The sequence below is a fragment of the Arachis ipaensis genome, chromosome B6, assembly GCF_059453495.1.
Source record: "Arachis ipaensis isolate K30076 ecotype BB chromosome B6, ASM5945349v1, whole genome shotgun sequence".
Taxonomy (NCBI): Eukaryota; Viridiplantae; Streptophyta; class Magnoliopsida; order Fabales; family Fabaceae; genus Arachis; species Arachis ipaensis.
In genome coordinates, this window is record NC_142441.1 from 49,612,748 (window position 1) to 49,620,855 (window position 8,108).

General features: G+C 38.5%; 1 non-coding gene across 1 annotated transcript; it reads left to right on the forward strand.

Annotated features, from left to right (window-relative positions):
• Positions 1-5,859: 5,859 nt before the first annotated feature.
• LOC148555501 (small nucleolar RNA R71) lies at positions 5,860-5,967 on the forward strand. Its single transcript, XR_015887731.1, has one exon. It is a non-coding gene; the product is annotated as a small nucleolar RNA R71 (small nucleolar RNA).
• The last annotated feature ends 2,141 nt before the right edge of the window (positions 5,968-8,108 follow it).

Below are 8,108 nucleotides of genomic sequence, written 5' to 3' on the forward strand. Positions count from 1 at the left end.
AATGAATCTATCCGAGAGATGAGAGCTTGTAAAGTGGCATTTAGACTATTTAAAGTAGAGTTCAGCTGCGTCTGCATGTCTTGTTGTCCTTGTGCAAGAGAACGGAGCATCTCGTCATTTGATGAGGAATTAGGATAGTTGATCTGAGGAACTTGTTGTTGGTTATGCTGGGATCCTTGAGATTGTCTTAGGTGAGGTGCTCTGTAAGGTTGGTTCTGATTCTGCTACCTGTTGTTGTTATTTCACCTCTGGTTTCCATTGTTGTCTTTGCCTCCTCTGTTATAGTTGTCTGGTGCACGAAATTGTGATCTCCAGGCTCGAACAAATCCTGGTAATGGCTCCAAAGCTTGGTGCTCTGATCTTAATTCATGATTGTCACAACTTCGATACAACTAACCAGCAAGTGCACTGGGTCGTCCAAGTAATACCTTACGTGAGTAAGGGTCGAATCCCACGGAGATTGTTGGTATGAAGCAAGCTATGGTCACCTTGCAAATCTCAGTCAGGCAGATATAAAGTGATAATGGTGTTTTCGAATATTATATAATAAAATAGGGATAGAGATACTTATGTAATTCATTGGTAGGAATTTCAGATAAGCGAATGGAGATGCTTTTCGTCCCTCTGAACCTCTGCTTTCCTGCTATCTTCATCCAATCAGTCTTACTCCTTTCCATGGCTGGCTTTATGTGATACATCACCACTATCAACGGCTACTTTCGGTCATCTCACGGGAAAATGATCCAATGCCCTGTCACGGCACGGCTAATCGTCTGGAGGCATCACCCTTGTCAATGGCTTCATCTTATCCTCTCAGTGAATAATATGCTCACGCACCCTGTCACGGCACGGCTATTCATCTGTCGGTTCTCGATCGTGCTGGAATAGGATTTTCTATCCTTTTGCGTCTGTCACTAACGCCCTGCAATCGCGAGTTAGGAGCTCGTCACAGTCATTCAATCATTGAATCATACTCGGAATACCACAGACAAGGTTTAGACCTTCCGGATTCTCTTGAATGCCGCCATCATTCTAGCTTACGCCACGAAGATTCTGGTTAGGAGATCTAAGAGATACTCATTCTAGCTTATTTCATGTAGAACAGAAGTGTTTGTCAGACACGCGTTCATAAGGGAGAAGGATGATGAGCGTCACACATAATCATCACCTTCATCACGTTCTTGGGTGCGAATGGATATCTTAGAAGCGAAATAAGAAGGATTGAATAGAAAACAGTAGTACTTTGCATTAATCTTTGAGGGACAGCAGAGCTCCACACCTTAATCTATGGAGTGTAGAAACTCTACCGTTAAAAATACATAAGTGAAGGTCCAGGCATGGCCGAGATGGCCAGCCCCCTAAAACGTGATCAAAGGATCATAAGGTAATCCAAAGATGGTCTAAAAGACGCCTAATACAATAGTAAGAGGTCCTATTTATAATAAACTAGCTACTAGGGTTTACATGAGTAAGTAATTGATGCATAAATCCACTTCCGGGGCCCACTTGGTGTGTGTTTGGGCTGAGCCTAAGTGTTGCACGTGCAGAGGCCATTTGTGGGGTTGAACGCCAGTTTCTGTGCCAGTTTGGGCGTTCAACTCTGGTTTTGGATCCTTTTCTGGCACTGGACGCCAGGTTTGGTCAGAGAGCTCGCGTTGAACGCCAGTTTACGTCGTCTATTCTTGGCCAAAGTATGGACTATTATACATTGCTGGAAAGCCCGGGATGTCTACTTTCCAACGCAATTGGAAGCGCGCCATTTCGAGTTCTTTAGCTCCAGAAAATCCACTTTGAGTGCAGGGAGGTCAGAATCCAACAGCATCAGCAGTCCTTCTTCAACTTCTGAATCTGATTTTAGCTCAAGTCCCTCAATTTCAGCCAGAAAATACCTGAAATCACAGAAAAACACACAAACTCATAGTAAAGTCCAGAAATGTGAATTTACCATAAAAACTAATGAAAACATCCCTAAAAGTAACTAGATCCTACTAAAAACATACTAAAAATAGTGTCAAAAAGCGTATAAATTATCCGCTCATCACAACACCAAACTTAAATTGTTGCTTGTCCCCAAGCAACTGAAAATCAAAATAGGATAAAAAGAATAGAATATACTATAAATTCCAAACTATCAATGAAACAGAGCTTCAATCATATGAGCGGGACTTATAGCTTTTTGCCTCTTGAATAGTTTTGGCATCTCACTTTATCCATTGAGGTTCAGAATGATTGGCATCTATAGGAACTTCAGATTTTGAATAGTGTTATTGACTCTCTTAGCTCAGTATGATGATTCTTGAACACAGCTTCTTTATGAGTCTTGGCCGTGGCCCTAAGCATTTTGTTTTCCAGTATTACCACCGGATACATAAATGCCACAGACGCATAATTGGGTGAACCTTTTCAGATTGTGACTCAGCTTTGCTAAAGTCCCCAATTAGAGGTGTCCAGGGTTCTTAAGCACACTCTTTTTTTTTTTTTGCTTTGGACGTTGACTTTAACCGCTCAGTCTCAAGTTTTCACTTGACACCTACACACCACAAGCACATGGTTAGGGACAGCTTGGTTTAGCCGCTTAGACTAGGATTTTATTCCTTTAGGCCCTCCTATCCACTGATGCTCAAAGCCTTGGGGTCCTTTTTAATTGCCCTTGCCTTTTGGTTTTAAGGGTTATTGGCTTTTTGCTCTTGCCTCTTGGTTTTAAGAGCTTTGGCTTTTTCTGCTTGCTTTTTCTTTTTCTTTCTATTTTTTTTTTCGCCTATTTTTTTTTTCTGCAAGCTTTGTTCTTTGCTGCTTTTTCTTGCTTCAAGAATCATTTTTATGATTTTTCAGATTATCAAATAACATGTCTCCTAGTCATCATTCTTTCAAGAGCCAACATATTTAACATTCTTAAACAACAACTTCAAAAGACATATGCACTGTTCAAGCATACATTCAGAAAACAAGAAGCATTGTCACCACATCAATATAATTAAGCTAAGTTCAAGGATAAATTCGAAACTCATGTACTTCTTGTTCTTTTGAATTAAAACATTTTTCATTTAAGAGAGGTGATGGATTCATAGGACATTCATAGCTTTAAGACATAGTTATTACTACTAATGATCATGTAATGAAGACACAAACATAGATAAGCACATAACATAGAAAACGAAAAACAGAAGAAATAAGAACAAGGAATGAATCCACCTTAGTGATGTCCTTGAGCTCTTCTATGTCTCTTCCTTGTCTTTGCTGCTCCTCCTTCATTGCTTTTAGATCTTCTCTGATTTCATGAAGGATGATGGAGTGCTCTTGATGTTCCACCCTTAGTTGCTTCCAATAATTGTGTGGAAGAAAATTTATCCCCTAAGGTATCTCAGGGATCTCTTGATTTGCAGTCAAATGTTCTACCACTGAGCTATAGACCCTTGATGGAAGCTTTTGTCTTCCCTTTCCTCTTTCTAGAGGTTTCTCTGGCCTTAGGTGCCATCAATGGTTATGGAAAAAACAAAAAAGCTATGCTTTTACCACACCAAACTTAGAATGTTGCTCGCCCTCGAGCAAAAGAAGAAAGAATAGAAGAATAAGAAGAAGATATGGAGGAGATGGATGGGAATGTGTATTCGGCCATATGGGTGGGATTTGGTGGGAGAGAGATGTTGAATTTTGAAGGTAGTGGGTGTATGGATGTGAGTGGTAAATGGAAAGTAGAAGGGATGATCATGAATGGGAAGAGAGATGATGAGGTAGGTGGGGATACTGTGGGGTCCACAGATCCTAAGGTGTCAAGGCATTTACATCCCTGCACCAATTTAGGCATGTAAAATGCCCTTGCACACAACTCTGGGCGTTCAGCGCCAGGTTGGTGCCCTTTTTGGGCGTTCAACGCCCCTTTGCTGCCATTTCTGGCGTTGAACGCCAGAACCATGCTTGTTCTGGGCGTTCAGCGCCAGAACCATGCTCTGTTCTGGCGTTTGAACGCCAGACAGATGCTCATCCAGGGTGTGATTTTTCTTCTGCTGTTTTTGATTCCGTTTTCAATTTTTATATTTATTTTGTGACTCCACATGATCATGAACCTAAGAAAACATGAAAAACAATAAAAATAAGAATTAGATAAACATTGGGTTGCCTCCCAACAAGCGCTTCTTTAATGTCAATAGCTTGACAGTGGGCTCTCATGGAGCCTCACAGATGTGCAGAGCTTTGTTGAGACTCTCCAACACCAAACTTAGAGTTTGGATATGGGAGTTCAACACCAAACTTAGAGTTTGGTTGTGGCCTCCCATATCCAAACTTAGAGTTTGACTGTGGGGGCTCTGGTTGACTCTGCTTTGAGAGAAGTTTTTCATGCTTCCTCTTCATGGTTGCAGAGGGAGATCCTTGAGTTTTAAACACAAGGGAGTCCTCATTCCATTGAAGGACTATTTCACCTCTGTCAACATCAATCACAGCTCTTGCAGTGGCCAGGAAAGGTCTTCCTAGGATGATGGATTCATCCTCTTCCTTTCCAGTATCCAGGACTATGAAATCAGTAGGTATGTAAAGGCCCTCAACCCTTACTAATACATCTTCTACTTGTCCATAAGCCTGTTTTCTTGAGCTGTCTGCCATCTCTAGTGAGATTTTAGCAGCTTGCACCCCATAGATTCCCAGTTTCTCTATTACAGAGAGGGGCATGAGGTTTATTCCTGAACCAAGGTCACACAGAGCCTTAAAGATCATGGTGCCTATGGTACAAGGTATTATGAACTTTCCAGGATCCTGTCTCTTCTGAGGCAATGTCAGTTGATCCAGATCACTTAGTTCATTGATGAACAAGGGAGGTTCAACTTCCCAAGCATCAATGCCAAATAATTTGGCATTCAGCTTCATGATTGCACCAAGAAACTTGGCAGTTTGCTCTTCAGTAACATCCTCATTCTCTTCAGAAGAGGAATACTCATCAGAGCTCATGAAGGGTATAAGGAGGTTTAATGGAATCTTTATGGCCTCTAGATGAGCCTCAGAGTCCTTTGGTTCCTCAGAGGGAAGCTCCTTATTGATCACTGGATGTCCTAGGAGGTCTTCCTCCTTGGGATTCACGTCCTCTCCTCTCCTCAGAGGTTCGGCCATGGCGCTTATATCAATGGCCTTGCACTCTCCTTTTGGGTTCTCTTCTGTATTGCTTGGGAGAGTACTAGGAGGGATTTCAGTGATCCTTTTACTCAGCTGGCCCACTTGTGCTTCCAGATATCTAATGGAAGACCTTGTTTCATTCATGAAACTTACAGTGGCCTTAGATAGATCAGAGACTAGATTTGCTAAATTAGAAGCATTTTGTTCAGAGTTCTCTGTCTGTTGCTGAGTTGATGATGGAAAAGGTTTGCTATTGCTAAACCTGTTTCTTCCACCATTATTAAAGCCTTGTTGGGGCTTTTGATCCTTCCATGAGAAATTTGGATGATTTCTCCATGTTGAGTTATAGGTGTTTCCATAAGGTTCACCTAAGTAATTTACCTCTGCTATTGTAGGGTTCTCAGGATCATAAGCTTCTTCTTCAGAAGATGCCTCTTGAGTACTGTTGGATGCAGCTTGCATTCCATGCAGACTCTGAGAAATCATATTGACTTGCTGAGTCAATATTTTGTTCTGAGCCAATATGGCATTCAGAGTATCAACTTCAAGAACTCCCTTCTTCATAGGCGTCCCATTACTCACAGGATTCCTTTCAGAAGTGTACATGAACTGGTTATTAGCAACCATGTCAATGAGTTCTTGAGCTTCTGCAGGCGTTTTCTTTAGGTGAATGGATCCACCTGCAGAAGTGTCCAGTGACATTTTTGATAGCTCAGATAAACCATCATAGAATATATCCAGGATGGTCCATTCTGAAAGCATGTCAGAAGGACACCTTTTGGTCAACTGTTTGTATCTTTCCCAAGCTTCATAGAGGGATTCACCTTCTTTCTGTCTGAAGGTTTGAACATCAGCTCTAAGCTTGCTCAGCTTTTGAGGAGGAAAGTACTTGGCTAAGAAAGCCGTGACCAGCTTATCCCAAGAGTTCAGGATGTCTTTGGGTTGAGAATCCAACCATAATCTAGCTCTGTCTCTTACAGTAAAAGGGAAAAGCATGAGCCTGTAGACTTCAGGATCTACTCCATTAGTCTTAACAGTATCACATATTTGCAAGAATTCAGTTAAGAACTGAAAAGGATCTTCCGATGGAAGTCCATGAAACTTGCAGTTCTGCTGCATCAGAGAAACTAATTGAGGTTTCAGCTCAAAGTTGTTTGCTCCAATGGCAGGAATGGAGATGCTTCTTCCATGTAAATTGGAATTAGGTGCAGTAAAGTCACCAAGCATCTTCCTTACATTATTATTATTTTCGGCTGCCATCTCCTTTTCCTGTTCAAAAATTTCTGAAAGGTTATCTCTGGATTGTTGTATTTTAGCTTCTCTTAATTTTCTCTTCAGAGTCCTTTCAGGTTCTGGATCTGCTTCCACAAGAATGTTCTTATCCTTGCTCCTGCTCATATGACAAAGAAGAAGGCATAGAAAAATAATAATAATAATGGAGATCCTTTATACCACAGTATAGGGATTCCTGTGTGAGTGGAAGAAGAGGGGGAGACAAAGAATGTAATATAATGGAAGAAACACAACTGTGAGGATGGAAGAGAGGTGAGATGAGATGTTAGGATATGAATGAATAAATAGAATGAGATGGGGGAGGGATAATTTTCGAAAATTATTTTGAAAAAGAGTTAGTGATTTTTGAAAAATGGTTTTTGAAAAATGTTAGAAATTTTCGAAAAATTTTTAAAATTTAGAAATAAAAATAATTAGTTAATAAAAAAGAAATTTTTGAAAAAGAGGGAAGATATTTTCGAAAATTAGAGAGAAAGAGTTAGTTTGGTAGTTTTGAAAAAGTTAAGAAACAAACAAAAAGTTAGTTAGTTAGTTGAAACAAATTTTGAAAAGATAAGAAGTTAGGAAGTTAGAAAAGATATTTTGAAAAGATATTTTTGAAAAAGATAAGATGAGAATATATTTTTGAAAAGATATGATAGAAATTAGTTTTTGAAAAAGATTTGATTTTTAAAATCTCAATTAATGACTTGATTCATAAGAAATCACAAGATATGATTCTAGAACTTAAAGTTTGAATCTTTCTTAACAAGCAAGTAACAAACTTCAAAATTTTGAATCAAAACATTAATTGATTATGTTATTTTCGAAAATTTGGTATAAAAATAAGAAAAAGATTTTTGAAAAATATTTTTGAAATTTTCGAAAATAACTAAGAATTTTGAAAAAGATTTGATTTTTGAAAAAGATTTTGAAAAAGATAAGATTTTCAAATTGAAAATTTGATTTGACTCATAAGAAACAACTTGATTTTAAAAATTTTTGAAAAAGTCAACTCAAATTTTCGAATTTGATGAGAGAAAAAAGGAAAGATATTTTTTTGATTTTTGAATTTTTATGATGCAAGAGAAAAACACTAAAAGGATGCAATGCATGAAATTTTTAGATCAAAACAATGAATGCATGCAAGAATGCTATGAATGTCAAGATGAACACCAAGAACACTATGAATGTCATGATGAACATCAAGAACATATTTTTGAAAAATTTTTAATGCAAAGAAAACATGCAAGACACCAAACTTAGAATTCTTTAATGCTTAGGCACTAAGAATTCAAGAATGCATATGATAAACATGAAAAGACACAAAACAAAAAATCATCAAGATCAAACAAGAAGACTTACCAAGAACAACTTGAAGATCATGAAGAACACTATGAATGCATGATATTTTCGAAAAAATGCAAGATGCATATGCAATTGACACCAACTTATAACATGACTCAAGACTCAAACAAGAAACACAAAAATATTTTTGATTTTTTTGATTTTCTAATTTTTTCTTGGATTTTTCTTTTATATTTTTCGCATATTAAAAGGAAAAATGAGGATTCCAAAAATTTTGAATATGAATTCCAGGAATCTTGCCATGTTAGTCTAAAGCTTTAGTCCAGGAATTAGACATGGCTCACTAGCCAGCCAAGCTTTCAAAGAAAGCTCCAGTCCAAAACACTAGACATGGCCAATGGCTAGCCAAGCTTCAGCAGGTGATC